General features: G+C 30.0%; 1 long non-coding RNA gene across 1 annotated transcript; it reads left to right on the top strand.

Annotated features, from left to right (window-relative positions):
* The first annotated feature begins 1,670 nt into the window (after positions 1-1,670).
* LOC142324821 (uncharacterized) lies at positions 1,671-17,517 on the top strand. Its single transcript, XR_012756404.1, has 3 exons — positions 1,671-1,863; positions 12,519-12,629; positions 16,989-17,517. It is a non-coding gene; the product is annotated as an uncharacterized LOC142324821 (long non-coding RNA).
* The last annotated feature ends 467 nt before the right edge of the window (positions 17,518-17,984 follow it).

Below are 17,984 nucleotides of genomic sequence, written 5' to 3'. Positions count from 1 at the left end.
TCGGCTGTGAAATTACATAATGAATACCTTTGTTATAAATACATTTTGTTAAACTGTGTAAAATTTATAATTTTGCATGGCCATACCTGTGTTAGAATAATTTCGCTGATGCTTTTTCTTGTATAAATAGCCTCAGACACATCCTGGATTAATGTCCAATAGTAATCAGCTAGCATGTTAGTATTCCATTTCCCTTTATACTTTCCTTCACCTAAATGTCTTTGTGAAAACATTCACTGTGTTCGTCACTTACATCTCCGAGGTTGTCCAGGAAAAAATCCAGATGTGAATGGAGGAAATGTATCTTCAAAGACGTATTACATCCCATAGCTCTGTATGAAGTAAGAAGTTGATTAACAATATTGTGGTAATTCTTGAATTTTTGTTTGTCGAGAAAATTTTTGCAAATATCTTTAAATGAAGCCCAAGCTGCACTTTCTACATTATTTAATATAGACTTAAATACATCATCTTTAACCGACTCTCTTATTTGAGGACCAACAAATTTTCCTTCACTTACATTTGGAAATTTTTGCCTGATGTACAAAAATCCAGTTCTAGCCTTCTTCAGTGCTTTTACAAAATTTTTCATGACTCCTAGCTTGATATGAAGAGGAAGTTATAATATTTTTTCCATTTGGAGTTTAGTTGTCTCATTTCTTCCACTCTTTGGTAACATATTGTTTATCTGTAGCTCGGTTATCCCATTCGCAAAGAAAACACATGTACTTAATATAGCCTAAAATTTTTTAGTAGTATAGTTTTAGTATAGCCTAAAGTCAAAACCTAAAATTTTTGTATTTTTTTAAAGTAAATTCCAACCTTGCAGTCTTGAACCTAACAGTTCAGCTTGATCTTTTGATAAATTTAAATCCCTAATCAAATCATTTAATTTACCTTGTGATACAAGATGTGGCTTATTGGAAGATAACTCAAATCAATATTATTGTTGTCTTCTGCAGTGTAACCTGGTTCTTCATCACTGCTTTCGAAACATACATTCACAGGTGGCTCAGTAACTGGAATAATTTCACTGTGAGGTACAGGCCTGATTGCAGATTGCAATGAAGCTTATTTTACAGTATATTTAGATTTTTTAGAAATTCCACACTTGTTAAACAGAAGTAATAGTTGGTTACATGATCCTTTGGTTCACATCAAACCATAGGTATATATATGTAGTAATGTGTGACTATAATATGATTTAATTCTTTGTCCAGTATTAGTTGTAATATGCTTACAACTATTTGTTGAAAAATGAAAAAAAATCCTTTAATTAAAATTAAAATTTAAAAAACAATGTGGCTGATAGATTCTGAGTTAATATTAGTTTTCAGCATCAAAAAACATTTTAAAATCATGTATCAAACATTAGGAAACAAAAATTATGTTTATCAGTGTAATAGTAATCTAAACTCTGATAGTGGATAAAAAAAAATAATAATAATATATTCGTGTGAATAAATAATGTAAGTATAGTATTTTAATTTAATCTATCTTCTTTATTAGGTTTTGATAAGTTCCAGAATAATATTGTTTATAATACATTTATAACTTTTACCTGATCTGTTTCCCGCGTAGATTTTAAAATGCCCATCAAAAATGTCGGCAGATTAAGGTTGTTTTTTACATCTCGTAAGCAACGTGAGAACGCGTTAATACATCATCCGACATGGTTGTGTAGCGTCTTTTCTAGTGGTACCTTTAACGATTATTATTCAATTTAACGATGTAGATTAATTTTTTAGTCTAGATAATCTTACTTGAATACTTATTAAGAGAATTATTTTGATAGTTCTACCAATTGGTTTCTGCGAATAATGAAATGATGCTATTTTGCACCTTTGTCCTCTACTAAAAAAAGTAAGTAGTGACGTATAGTTAATTTTCTTAATTGTACATAATATGAATGTGAGTTTCTGAACTCGTTTTACATTAATTATATACAGTTGTACTTTATACTAATTGTGTTAAAACTATGAGTAATTTTTAGGATGTTATGGTTATAGTTAATTTAGACCTAACATTTGTGTATCTTATCTGAAACTTTTTTAATGTTATAATATTTTTTGTGCTCGTGAACAAAGTTACATTTTATTATTCACGCTTGTTAGTTCTAATTTCCATGCTAATTAGTTTCAATGTTGTTAAGGCATACTGGTACATTGCTGTTGAATAAAAAGTAATGATTTACCCATCCTAGCTATCTATTCCAATGGTTTGATTAAACATTTACTTCCTCACACTAATGATATTGTAAGCCTCAAAAACTTTTGTTTATAAACTCAAATTTGTAATAATGCTATTGCGAAATGCATAGTGGATTTATTCATTGAACAGCATGACAAAAAATGACATAAAACTAAAATTATTAATAATTGAGTTTCAGATTAATGTAATTTTTCTCCCAAGTCATGTGTAGCTAATTATTGGCACCTTCCTGGAGTAAATAGGAATGACATAATAATTAGATGCATAAGGCATTTTGGAAGAAAGAGTTTCTTTCATTAATCTGATACTGGTAATCAAACTTTAAACCTAACATGGACTCAATTAAAAGTAAATGAAAAACAAATGTATTTAGAGAATTAAAACTAGAATTCAGATTTTTAAAGGAAAATGGAAGAAGTTAATGAATCAGTTTTTCTGCAAGGAAAATAATTTTCTTAAATTGATTTAAAACAAATTTTAATTTTTCTCTTTTACAAAACAATTCAAAATGTATTTTTATTTGTGATAATAAGCTAAAGTTATGTTTAAAAACTTCTCCAAAATTCTACTTATCTTTTGATCTCAGTGTGTTTAATTAGTATTACATGTTAATTAATTCTTAACATTATATCTTGTCATATTTTTTATACTAGATCATTCTTTTCGTTACTAAATTATAACCAACTCAGCAGTGGGTGGGAGGTTTGGGTAAGATGATACCCTACTACAACTCCTTACAGTTTGATTATTCCACAACATTGTGCAGAGTAAGATCCTGGAAATTGAAGATTATAAAGTAAAATGCTAGTGGCCAAATGATGAAGGTCTTAACAAACCCCTGGCTAGCCCATTTGTACAGTGAAAATATTCATGATTCTTCCTTTATATGGTGTAGTAATCTTATAGTAATGTGTTTTTAAACCATTGATTCTCAAAATTTTCACCCACCGCCCATATTGAAAATCAAAACTTTTCTAGTGCCCCCAATATTTTTAAACTTACCATCTATTAAAAATAATAATTGCAATTAGTGTTTTTAAGATACTCTCTTAAAAACAAATTGCAATTAGTTTTTAAATGTGGCATATCTTATTTCTGAGTTGAAACTTAACATTTTAAATGAGCAATGAAAACACATATTTAATCATATTTAGAAGTATTTTTATTAAAATTGCTTTCAGAAAAATTTTAATTGTGTATAGTTATATAACAATAGTGATAGCATATTAACAATAATTAAATAGTGATAACAATACAATATTTAAACAAAGCCTTCAATTGAAAATTTTTTCTACTAGTGTAGTAGGTAGGTATTTAGTTTGAAATATCAGGAAAACATAATTTTTGCCTTTTTTTTAATCGGTCATCGCCTTTGTAGACTGCCTGAACACCCCCAATTTTCTGTAAGCCCCCAGATTGCCTCCAGTGCTTACAAGGGAGCATTATTACCCACTTTGAGAACGAATATTTTAAACCAATTTTTTTTAGTTAGGTACAAAATCATCAACTTTAATTTGTAACATTGTAATTCAATTTCTAAACTTTCTGTTGTTTTTCTTTCTGGATTTCTTATCTTATTTTACTGCCTAAAAGTGTGTTATTTGCTCTATTTACATATTTGTATATTTACAACTTTTATTATTTTTTCCTAAGAAATTCCGTAGGCCTTTCGAACAGTATAAGACTTCAGGCAAAACTACTGTTTTTTATTGTGTTAATTTCGCTTTTTGATTGAATATAATATTTATAAATGATACATCATGATGGTTTTATCATAAACTATCATAGAATTACATAATCCAGCAGAAGTAAATGGAACATAAATGGGTGAGGTCATAGGTGGTTCTGTTACTTAATTGGCTTCAGTTAATGTGAATTCTTTTCATGAAGACGCTGCTTGAACAGATAAGACATTGTCACAGTAAGATACAACCCTGAATTAGTTATTAAATGTACTATATTTTTTTTGTTTTGAAGAAGCCACTTTCTGTTATAGTTTAAAAAAAAGTTTTAATTTAAGTTATAGTTTAGAAAACAGAAAATCGTAGCATCTTTTTCTTTTCACCTTTTACTGTTACTCCGAATCTAAATTGTTCTTTAACATCATTAACTGCTAGTTCCATGTAAAGATTAAAAAGTAATGGGGATAGGGAACATCCTTGTCAGACTCCCTTTCTTATTACGACTTCTTTCTTATGTTCTTCAGTTATTACTGTTGCTGTTTGGTTCATGTAAATGATAGCAATTTGTCTTCTATCTCTGTATTTGAACCCTAATTTTTTTAAAATGCCAAGTATGTTGGTTTGTTTTTCTTTAATCTTCCTTCTACTATTAAACTGAGCCTTAAAATTGCTTCCCTTGTCCCTATACTTTTTCTAAAACCAAATTGGTGTTCTCCTAATACTTCTTCCACTCTCCTCTCACTTCTTCTGTATAGAATTCTAGTTAAAATTTTTTATGCATGACTAGTTAAATTAATTGTTCTGTATTCACATTTATCTGTCCCTGCTTTCTTTAGTATCATGACTACAACACTTTTTTTGAAGTCTGACACAACTTCCCCTTTTTCATAAATATTACACACCAGTTTGTATAATCTATTAGTCACTTCCTCACCTGCACTGCGCAGTAATTCTACAGTTATTCCGTCTATTTCAGGAGCCTTTCTGCCATTCAAATCTTTTGATGCTCTCTTAACTTCAGGTCTCAGTATTGTTTCTCCCATTTCATCATCAACTTCCTCTATAACACCATTTTCTAATTCATTTCCTCCATATAACTCTTCAATATATTCCACCCACCTATTGACTTACCTATCGTATTATAAATCGGTGTACCATTTTTGTTTAACACATTATTAGATTTTAATTAATGTACCCCAAAATTTTCCTTAAATTTCCTGTATGCTCTGTCTATTTTACCAATGTTCATTTCTCTTTCCACTTCTGAACACTTTTCTTTAATCCACTCTTCTTTCGCTAGTTTTCACTTCCTGTTTATAGTATTTCTTAATTTCCGATAGTTTCTTTTACTTTCTTCATCACTAGCATTCTTATATTTTCTATGTTCATCCATCAGCTGCAATATATCGTCTGAAACCCAAGGTTTTCTACCAGTTCTATTTGTTCTGCCTAAGTTCACTTCTGCTGATTTAAGAATTTCCTTTTCAACATTCTCCCATTCTTCTTCTACATTTTCTACTTTAACTTTTTTCTCTACGACCTCTTGCGATGTCATCCTTGAAATCTTCTTTACTTCCTCTTCCTCAAGCTTTTCTAAATTCCACCGATTCATCTGACACCTTTTCTACAGGTTTTTTAACCCCAATCTACATTTCATTATCACCAAATTATGGTCACTATCAATGTCTGCTCTAGGGTAAGTTTTGCAGTTAACGAGTTGATTTCTTAATCTTTGCTTAACCATGATATAATCTTTCTGATACCTTGCAGTATCGCCTGGCTTTTTCCAAGTGTATATTCTTCTATTATGATTTTTAAATTGGGTGTTTGCAATTACTAAATTATATTTTGGGGCAACAAAGTATAATTTTAGATAGAGTCTTTGATAGACTCTATAAGTTAATCTCCTCTTTCATTCCTTTTGCCCAGCCCGTATTCACCCACTATATTTCCTTCCTTGCCTTTTCCACATTCCACGTTTTCCATGAGTTCCACGAACTAACAGCTTCCGAAAAAAAAGTGAGAATTGATTGGTTAATTTTTGATTGACTGTTCTGTGAGTGGATGTCAAAAAAGTAAAGTTGGCCAATCAAAAAAAAATGCTCCATTCAACTTTACATTTTTGACATCTACTCACAGCACAAGAAAGCAATCAAATTTCACTTATTTTATTTAGAAAACTTCCCATTCAGAATGGTAAAAAGCAAAAGAAAAGTAGTATATTTTTTGTGTTGCATTTATTCAAATATGTAATCATTACACTATTAATTATTATTATCATATTGCTATGTAATATAATAAAATTGTCATAATATAATTAAAACATTATCTGCCTAGATTGATATGCAAAGTCAAGCCAACATTTTAGTTCTTCGCTATTGAAACCAGATGAATTTTTGTGGACCTAAATTGGTATTCTGTATTTATTTGATATATTTAGCATCTTCATAAATTTGTCTTACTTTTATTTCATGCATAAACAGTTATTCTTTTATGAAGAGTGTTGTGGGTGGTATCAGAAAAATTTAAGGGACTGATTCACATCAAAATTTAAAAAAGTTCATGTGGAAAAATAATCCAAATCACTTAATTTTCCCTCTTTCTACAATTTTTTTTTTTCAATAAAAATTTATATCTTAAGAATGATTGGAATAATTTAATAAAATTTGGTATATGTGTACTCAATAACACCTTCTACTAAATAATTAACTTTGAAAATCCAAAAGAACAGCCTTCTAACTTCTTATCATTAATAGCCCCTAATACTATAATAGATATTTGTTTTATTAAATTTAAATTAAGCCTCTTATTATGAACAGAATTATTTGTTCAGATTAATCGACAAACATTTTTACTTACATGTGTTTAGATTCACTTAAACAATTTCATCTGTAACAGGTAAAATTGTTTAAGTGGATCGTAAAATGATATAATCTTAAGATTTTGCACTTGTGTTACTAAAAATAGAAATAATAATTAATTATTTTAAATTCACAATTAGTAAAGGAAGAAAAAACAAGCACAAAATTGTCAGACTGCATAATTTTGCAGCCCATTTTCCTAGGATGTTACCTAGGATATTCAGAGTCATTTTCCTAGGTTATTTTGTTTATTCTAGAGACATTTTTTTTGTGAATAGATTTTCAAAATGTACGAATGACAAGTTCCAGCTGAAATAACTGTGGTCTGCAGTTGACACTCATTCATTTTAACTAAATCAGGCATAAAGAATACTGATAATCAGTATTACTTTTACTTCTTCTGTTATTTCTGTTAATAAACATAATCTTTAATAGATAATATCTGAACAGTAAAAAGCTTTTTGAAGTTATAATTCAGGGAAAAATAAGTCGATCCAACTGAAAAAGAAAACCAGAGAATTTAAAATGAGTCCATATTAAAAGAAAAAACAGCTTATATTTAATTATATGAGTATGTAAAGTATAAAGTAACTAGCCATTTAGCCAGAACCTGGACCCTTGAGGCTCAGTTCAGCCCAGGCAAATCCCAGAGCCAACTCAGGGGCTCCTCGAGCTTCCTGGGGCTATGAGGCCTACCCTGTGGCCGCAAAGCTTGCTTCAGTAGCTATTCCCATCTACCCAGAGAGCTCCACTCCCTGGATTCTACAGTGTACATTATCTTCATGGTTGTGAGAGTAATACCGGTAAATAAAAATTATAGTATTCAGGCTGTACAGAAACCTGAAAAAGAAACTAAATTACAAAAGATAGAATAATAGTAACTAATGTGGATGCATACACAATTGGTGACGAAAAATTCATGAGCTCTTAAATCGAGATTGTACCTGTAGTATGCAAAAGTTAGCCTTCAACATAGTTACAATACCCAGTTTGGATTTTAAAAATCATAAAATTGTCTGGAGAGATATTATATAATAGCACACAATTGCACCTCCAAAAACAGTGCCCCAGGGACACTTCGTTTGTTACCAGTTGATGCTGAAGATGCTATCTTCAGCTGCCATCTTCAGCATCATTCAGATGACCCATCTTCAGCATACCATTTCACATCACATCATTTGTTATTACAAATTATGATGTGTCAGCAGTTTGTACGTGAAACTAATTTAGGTAGTGTGTATGCCGGTTTTCATCGAGCAATATGTGATCTTCAGCAAGTGTTTGAAAACATGTTAGTTGAATTTTATATTACTGTTTATTTTCTTGCAATCCCATCCAAGGACAACAAAATCAACGTTGTCAGATTCACAGAGCTGATCGTCTGACAATGCATTTATTTATTTTTTTATTATGGCTGTTAAGTGGTTACTGATGTAAGCAAATAATATTTTTTACTTTGTGATACTGGTTTACTCCTCCTACTCTCTGAATTATGAGACCTTGCCGTTGGTGAGGGGGCTTGAGTGCTCAGTGATACAGAATAGCTGCAACCATATTGGAGAGGTATCTGTTGAGAGCCAGACTAAGGAATTTTAAATTCTATCCAGCGTTGCGCAGTGGCTCGTCCCAAAATCCTTTTCCCGCCATGATGTTTAAATTCGTTTATGCGGTTGGCGCACAAACAGAAGCAAGACATCAATGTGATTAAAGGCAGAATTATCAAAAATAAACAAACTTTTGAAACATAAAAGAATAAAATTTATTGACGTATATGAAAATTGGCGTCGAAATGTGGATTTTTACTCTAATATTTATAAATAGGAAGTGCCGTACTCACGTGTGCGTGTGCACGCACTTCTAAATAAATGTGGAGTGTAGGCTTTTTTGTTTATTTTATATAAAATTTAATTGATTGTATTTGGAGTCGAGAATTATGATCTGAATGATTAATTTCGTTTATTTCTTAACAATATAATAATTTCTAATAATTTTTCTTAATAAACAATTTACCTTGAATTAATTATTAATGTACTATTAGATACAAAGCGGTTCAGAAAATAATTAACTTTAATTATTTTAATTCAAAATGAAAATATAATGGAAACATTTTATATGAAACAGAAAATAAAATAGTTTTTATTAACATAAAAACCAAAACCGACCCTTTTGTAATTGTTGTCTTTATTGCACGTGGTTTAAAATGGTTTACCTAGAAAATCCCTTGCATTTCATTTGACTCATTAGAAAAATATGTTTATTGAATATAAAATTATTTTTCACTAAACAACAACTTTTTATTTTATTTTTATTTCAGTATTATAAAGTAATATTCATTTTGGTATCCGTAAAAAAAATAAGTAATATCTCATTTTCCCGTGTAAATTAGATTATTAAAAGCAATTTCTTTTAAAAATTGTTTTGCGATAATATTTTTATTATTTTTAATAATATTACAACTTTATCAGTACCAAATAATACTAATTCATATTGAAAGTGAATAATCATTCATAAATATTCGATTGTTAGCTCGTTTAATCATTATCATGTATTTAAAATTTTGCAAAATTTTTGTACAACTAAAAACTTTTGTCCCAAAATCCCTTACTTATATGTTCAAATAACCCGGTAGAAATGAGATTTTGGGACGAGCGTATACGCATGCGCGCCGAATACTGTGCGCAATGCTACATCTTGTTACTTTCATCATGATACGGCTAATCAGTTTTGAATTATGCGAGATACAAACGTACATACTGACTTCACGCCGAAAGTAGTCAAAATGAATTCAAAGATGGTTAAAATGGATATTTCCGCTTAAATCTGAAAACCGAAATTTTTCACGAACACATTGCTTCCTTTACTTAAATTAAGAAGTGTATTAAAAAAAAAAATTATGAATTCGTGTGAATTAATAATATATTATAAATATAGATAGTATTTTAATTTATTTTTTATTTTTTATTTGGTGTTTTATAAGTTACAAAATAATATTGGTTTTAATACATTTAGTTAACGTTACATTCAAAAGATTTACAATTGACTTGTTTCCCGCGTAGACTTTAAAAATCAAAATGTCGGCAGTAAAGGATTGGTTTAATATTGATGCAAAGATAGCGTCCTTTCAAACGCTACGTTAGTAGCTGTTATTTAAGTAATTTAGTGGCGTCGGTTTGTCTGTTGGTTTAGGTCGCCAATGCTTACTACGAAAAATTATTTTATAGATCTACTGATTGGTTTCTGTGAATAGTGAAATAACATTTTTTACCCTTGCTCCACGTACTAAAAGTGTGTAATGATTTATACATATTTAATCTGTTCTAAATAAGTGGATGAAAAATGTAAGTAATGGCATTTAATTAATTTTGTTGAATTACTGTATATAATATTAAAGTGAGTTTTTGAAGGCGGCTTTACACATTAAGTATTTGTAGAGGTGTACTTGATAAATTGTGATAAATAAAGAGGTATACTAGGTAAATTAAAAATATAAGTGATTATGACGTTAACATTTATAGTTAATTTGAACCAAACTGTAATTTAGACCTAAATTTTTGGAAACTTTTTTTACTGTTTTAATATTATTTTTTTTGTGTTCATCAACTAAGTTACTTTGCATTATTTTCTTGTTATCAGTTCTAATCACAAAATTAAAGATTTTATTCAAAATGATCAGTTGCATATTGGTTATTCCTGCTGAATATTAAGTAGCTAATTAATGATTTCTCCATTCTAGCTGTCTATTTTAATGGTTTGCTTAAAGTGTTTAACATTTGTACATAAAGAAACACGTAAACATTTACTACCTGAGACAAATGATTTAAATTACACCTTCAAAATTTTTTATTAATAAACTCAAATTTGTCATACAAATGTGAAAAGCATAGTTCAGTATATATTTATTCATTTAACAGCATAACAAAAAAAAAGAAATAATACATATGTTATTAAATTATATTCAAATTGATAAAATTTTTCTTGCAAAAGACTTTTGAAGCTCCATTTTAAATCTGCTTCTTCTTGTAGGAATGAGGTAAAATATATATATATATATTGTATTTTTGTGAATTGTTATGTGCTGTTAATAAATTAATTAATTAGCTGCATAAGACATTTGGAAGAAAGATTTTTATTAATCTGAAACAGACTAGTTTAAAAACATTAAACATAATTATTTAGGATTTCCTTTTATAAAAAAAATTGTTAATTTAGTATCATCCATTCAATTTAAGTAACTATAAAGTTTGAGTTCTTTTTCTAAATTATAACATTTCAAAATTTCTGTAAATTTCTTCTAATTTGCTTAATTTATAAGAATTATCCTTGAGTTTAGACCGTAGAGTTTTCTTAAAATTATTTTTTTAACTGTACTAGATTTTTCCTTAAAAATTTTGTAGACCTTACATACCACACAACACTTCTCTAAAACTATGTTTCTTAGTGTCTTAATTATGGGTTTTTGAATAAGAATTTTTTATTTTTTTGAAAGCCACTTTCATTTTTTGTGTCTGGCTTTTACTTCTTCTTTTTAAAAACACTCAGCATAATTATTTCACCTAAATGTTTAAATTTTTGTACCTATTTGATTGATTCTTATTCTGAAATTTTCATGGTTTGGATTCTACTTTTATTATTGGAATCAATTATATGAAATTTGCAGCTTGATTTTGTTTGCACATTTTTCTAATTCTTGAATTCTTTAATGTCTATTGCCAAAGTTACCAAATCATCAGCAGATGCTAAAATGTTTACATTTAAACATATAGATGTTGTGCCCCATTTTTATTAAGTATTTGTATTATCCTATTCTATTTCTCAGTAAACTTTTCCAGAGTGCAGTTGAACAATATTAGTGAAGAGACCATCACGTTGCCTCACTATAGATTTTGTTTCAAAGGGTTCGGAAATTCCTCTCAAAAATTAAAATTTTGAGTATGTTTAGTGTCTATTATTGACAGTTAGGAAGTTTTATCGCCTTTAGGAAAGTTTACAAAAATAAACTATTAATTCCAGATTTGTAATCTTTTTGTACTTTTATAATTATATAATTACTGTTTTTTTTTATCAATACCAATTGTTTGTGATTTTTATATTATCATTATTTTCAAACCATCTATGGTGGAAATATGTGAATCTTTTCTAAGCTCAACTCTCTCAAACCAGCTGATATTTTTAAATTAATTCAACTTGAATAACAAGTGAATTACTTTTTTTTTTTTTAAATGTAAGGAAAAGATTAAGTTTTTCAAATTTTTACAATCTGATGTAAACAATCATTTTTGTAAATAAATGGCTATGTAATTTTCAAGAATTTTTTTTAGACTAATTTTTTAAAGCAAATACATTCTGATTAACTATATTGCAATTAGTATTTCAATTATAATAAATAAATAAAAATTAATTTTGAATTATTCAGACTAATTGATAAATAAAGAGTTTTGGAAAAACGTATACAACTCTTTTCCTATTGAAAAAACTCAATATTTTTTTTTTAATTTTTGTAACCATTACGATCAGGTGGAATGTAAACATCAATTTTATATCATATTCATATTTTATATCATATTGGGTGCCTATAAATAGTGGATTGAGAACACACCAATCGGCAGATTATTATTGTTTATTAGTACATACTTTAGTTGTAAACTCTAATTTTATTGAAAATTGTTAAGTTTAAAATATAATTAACATCATAATTTTCCTTCATGCTTTAACATTGTTCTATTGTTTTTTAATTATAGTAAATTTTTATTTTTATATTTTCCAGACAGAAGTGATGCACCAACAGAGATTAAAATAACATGCCCAGGTATATAAAGAATTTAAGTAATTAGTAAATGATCATAAAAAAGAATCAACATCTGGAATAACGTTAAAGGTAAGAACTCTTATTATTTATTTAATAACATTTCAGAATAACAGCTTTGAAAAATCAATTCCATATTTATGATAGAAGGTAGATTTTACCGTCAACAATTATATAATTTTGTGTTCTGTCAGCAACGGTGGAAACCAGAAAAAGATTTTTCCTTCTTAAGGCATGGTTTCATAGACTGCATTGTGTGTGTGAGTGTGTGGGCAAAAAAAAATTGTTAAGTTATCAGTGGAATGAATCACCACTGATACACTTTAAACACATATTAGTCCAATTTATTTGTTATATATATATTTTTTTTCAATTTTGCTTATCCTTGAGATTTTGTTAAATTAATTTTGCTTTTGTAATTGCTAATTTTTTACATGATTTAATGATGACATACTTATAATGGTTTTAATATTTATACTAATAGAGTATGCGCATGAGTATTGTTGGAGATGCATTCATTTGATTTTAGAAATAATCAGGATAAAGCATTGCCAATATTTCCCGTTTCATTATAATTTTCACCATCATTTTATTAGTTTTAGGAAGGGTAAAATTACCAGTTGCGTGAGACTATGAATTTTTGTGGGGTCCAATTGTATTTAAATTTAATTTTGGGTTGTAGTGATCACAACAAGGCCCTGCTGAGAATAATTCAAGGTATTTTTTCTCCCTTGGGAAAGTCAGCTTTTTTTTTATTTATAGATAAGACCAGTCGTTATTACTGATGTGGAATTATTTTTTATTGGCGTATTAATAAATATACTATTTTTTTTTTTTTTTGTCTTCAGTCATTTGACTGGTTTGATGCAGCTCTCCAAGATTCCCTATCTAGTGCTAGTCGTTTCATTTCAGTATACCCTCTACATCCTACATCCCCAACAATTTGTTTTACATACTCCAAACGTGGCCTGCCTACACAATTTTTCCCTTCTACCTGTCCTTCCAATATTAAAGCGACTATTCCAGGATGCCTTAGTATGTGGCCTATAAGTCTGCCTCTTCTTTTAACTATATTTTTCCAAATGCTTCTTTCTTCATCTATTTGCCGCAATACCTCTTCATTTGTCACTTTATCCACCCATCTGATTTTTAACATTCTCCTATAGCACCACATTTCAAAAGCTTCTAATCTTTTCTTCTCATATACTCCGATCGTCCAAGTTTCACTTCTATATAAAGCGACACTCCAAACATACACTTTCAAAAATCTTTTCCTGACATTTAAATTAATTTTTGATGTAAACAAATTATATTTCTTACTGAAGGCTCGTTTAGCTTGTGCTATTCGGCATTTTATATCGCTCCTGCTTCGTCCATCTTTAGTAATTTTACTTCCCAAATAACAAAATTCTTCTACCTCCATAATCTTTTTTCCTCCTATTTTCACATTCAGCGGTCCATCTTTGTTATTTCTACTACATTTCATTACTTTTGTTTTGTTCTTGTTTATTTTCATGCGATAGTTTTTGCGTAGGACTTCATCTATGCCGTTCATTGTTTCTTCTAAATCCTTTTTACTCTCGGCTAGAATTACTATATCATCAGCAAATCGTAGCATCTTTATCTTTTCACCTTGTACTGTTACTCCGAATCTAAATTGTTCTTTAACATCATTAACTGCTAGTTCCATGTAAAGATTAAAAAGTAACGGAGATAGGGAACATCCTTGTCGGACTCCCTTGGTCCTTCCAAATTGGTCTTCTCCTAACACTTCTTCCACTCTCCTCTCAATTCTTCTGTATAAAATTCTAGTTAAGATTTTTGATGCATGACTAGTTAAACTAATTGTTCTGTATTCTTCACATTTATCTGCCCCTGCTTTCTTTGGTATCATAACTATAACACTTTTTTTGAAGTCTGATGGTAATTCCCCATTATCATAAATATTACACACCAGTTTGTATAATCTATCAATCGCTTCCTCACCTGCACTGCGCAGTAATTCTACAGGTATTCCGTCTATTCCAGGAGCCTTTCTGCCATTTAAATCTTTTAATGCTCTCTTAAATTCAGATCTCAGTATTGTTTCTCCCATTTCATCCTCCTCAACTTCCTCTTCTTCCTCTATAACACCATTTTCTAATTCATTTCCTCCGTATAACTCTTCAATATATTCCACCCATCTATCGACTTTACCTTTCGTATTATATATTGGTGTACCATCTTTGTTTAACACATTATTAGATTTTAATTTATGTACCCCAAAATTTTCCTTAACTTTCCTGTATGCTCCGTCTATTTTACCAATGTTCATTTTTCTTTCCACTTCTGAACACTTTTCTTTAATCCACTCTTCTTTCACCAGTTTGCACTTCCTGTTTATAGCATTTCTTAATTTCCAATAGTTCCTTTTACTTTCTTCATCACTAGCATTCTTATATTTTCTACGTTCATCCATCAGCTGCAATATATCGTCTGAAACCCAAGGTTTTCTACCGGTTCTCTTTATTCCGCCTAAGTTTGCTTCTGCTGATTTAAGAATTTCCTTTTTAACATTCTCCCATTCTTCTTCTACATTTTCTACCTTATCTTTTTTACTCAGACCTCTTGCGATGTCCTCCTCAAAAATCTTCTTTACCTCCTCTTCCTCAATCTTCTCTAAATTCCACCGATTCATCTGACACCTTTTCTTCAGGTTTTTAAACCCCAATCTACATTTCATTATCACCAAATTATGGCCGCTATCAATGTCTGCTCCAGGGTAAGTTTTGCAGTCAACGAGTTGATTTCTAAATCTTTGCTTAACCATGATATAATCTATCTGATACCTTCCAGTATTGCCTGGCTTTTTCCAAGAATATATTCTTCTATTATGATTTTTAAATTGGGTGTTGGCAATTACTAATTTATACTTCGTGCAAAATTCTATAAGTCGGTCCCCTCTTTCATTCCTTTTGCCCAGCCCGTATTCACCCACTATATTTCCTTCCTTGCCTTTTCCAATGCTTGCATTCCAATCTCCAACTATTATTAAATTTTCATCTCCTTTTACGTGTTTAATTGCTTCATCAATCTCTTCGTATACACACTCTACCTCATCATCATCATGGGCGCTTGTAGGCATATAGACGTTAACAATCGTTATCGGTTTAGGTTTTGATTTTATCCTTATTACAATGATTCTATCGCTATGCGTTTTGAAATACTCCACTCTCCTCCCTATCTTCTTGTTCATCACGAAACCTACTCCTGCCTGCCCATTATTTGACGCTGAGTTAATTACTCTAAAATCACCTGACCAAAAGTCGCCTTCCTCTTCCCACCGAACCTCACTAATTCCTACTATATCCACATTTGTCCTACCCATTTCCCTTTTTAAATTTTCTAGCCTACCAACCTTTTTCAAGCTTCTAACATTCCACGCTCCGACTCGTAGAGTGTTATTTTTTAATTTTCTGATGACCCCTTCCTTAGTAGTCCCCACCCGGAGATCCGAACGGGGGACTATTTTACCTCCGGAATATTTTACCAAGGAAGGCGCCTCCATTATTGCTATGTGAAAATGCAGAGAGCCACATTTTCTTGGAAAAAAAGCAGCTGTAGTTTTCCATTGCTTTCAGCTGCGCAGTACTCAGAAGACTGAGTGATGTTGATACGGCCGTTTATGTCGTCCTGACTCACATCCCTAACAACTACTGAAAGAGCTGCTGCCTTCTTTCAGGAATCATTCCTTAGTCTGGCTCTCAACAGATACCTCTCCGATATGGTTGCACCTTCGGTCCAGCTACTCTGTATCCCTGAGCACTCAAGCCCCCTCACCAACGGCAAGGTCTCATGATTCATAGAGGAGGAAATATACTATATTTTATATTATTAATAAATATAATATCTATGCAATAAATTAATATTTAATTTATTGCATCAAAATTGTCTGAACTGCTTTACTCTACTACTGCGGCTAAAGATACCCGAGGAAACATTTGTTTGTGAATATTTTAGGTGCAACACTTCATTGAAACCTCTCCTCCCACTTTATTTCTACCTGTTGAGTGTGGGTATACCCTTTACATTTGAAGGTATTATCGTTTCACTAGTCATAAATTTAAAGTAAGAATTTTGGAAAAATGTTTACTGCTCTTTTCCTATTGAAAAAACTTAATATTTTTTTAATTTTTGTAATTATTACAATCAGTGGCAACGTAAACATCAATTTTAGCTTTGTACCATATTGGGTGCCTATAAATATTGGATTGAGAACACACCAATCGGCAGATTATTATTCTTTATAAAATATATACTTTAGTCATAAATTCTAATTTTCTTGAAAATTGCTAGGATTAAAATACAATTAACATCATAATTTTCAGTCAGGCTTTAACATTAATCTATTGTTTTTTAATTATAGTAAGTTTTTATTTGTATATTTTTCAGACAGAAGTGATGCACCAACAGAGATTAAAATAAAATGCCCAGGTACATAAAAAATTTAATTAATTAGTAAATTTTCATAAAAATCAATATCTGGAAAAATATAAAGGTAAGAACAGTTATTATTAATTCCATACGTGAAATTCCCTAAGATTTTTTAAAATTTCACAGAGAATTAATAGATTTTCTCAATAACATTCTTTGATTACTTTTGGTTCACTAAGAGTCGAGATGAGAAAGTTGGGCACGAAGTCATATTGTTTAGTTTACTAAAGTCCCTTAATGTTTAAAGAAAATCTATAAAAAGCAGAATATTATTCTTACCACTACTACAGTGTTAGTCATATATCTTGCATACTTATAGCATCTGTTCACTCCCAATTGTATGTGTATTTGAACAGTTGTTTGAAGTAAATTTATTCATAGAATTAATTTAAATTATCAAATAAAATATAACATACCGCTTACTAAAAAGTCAAACATTATACAACAGTTATTTAAATCGGAAACAAATTTTGTTAAAATAATTAGGTACCCCTCATTTAAAATAGCAGTATGACCAATATAGTCCACATGCAAATTCCTGTTCAAATTATCCATTATTATATCAAATGGGTTTTGGGAAAGACTTGCTATAAGATTACATTTAAAATTGGATGACAAATTTGATATGCAGACCTAAAAAGCGACGAGAGCATGTAAAATAATTTTTTATCATCAACTAATTTACAAATTTTATTGGCAATTTCTATCGACAATTTAACCATTATTGTAATCTCAAATACACAACAAATATTAGGGTACATTATTTAGTACATTAACTTAACATTGACAAATAATCACCACCATCACTTATCAGCTGTCATTGAACAACGATCGGATCACGATCACCATTATTCATTGAGCACCGGTCAGGTCATAAATCACCGTTCATTGAATGCTTGATCCCCATTCAATGAGCACCGATTAGATCACAGATCACGTTTCAATGGGTACCGA

The sequence above is a fragment of the Lycorma delicatula genome, chromosome 5 (genome assembly GCF_047948215.1).
Source record: "Lycorma delicatula isolate Av1 chromosome 5, ASM4794821v1, whole genome shotgun sequence".
NCBI classification, from domain to species: Eukaryota; Metazoa; Arthropoda; class Insecta; order Hemiptera; family Fulgoridae; genus Lycorma; species Lycorma delicatula.
Note: the sequence above shows the minus strand (reverse complement) of the source record. Positions and strands in the feature narration are given on the sequence as shown.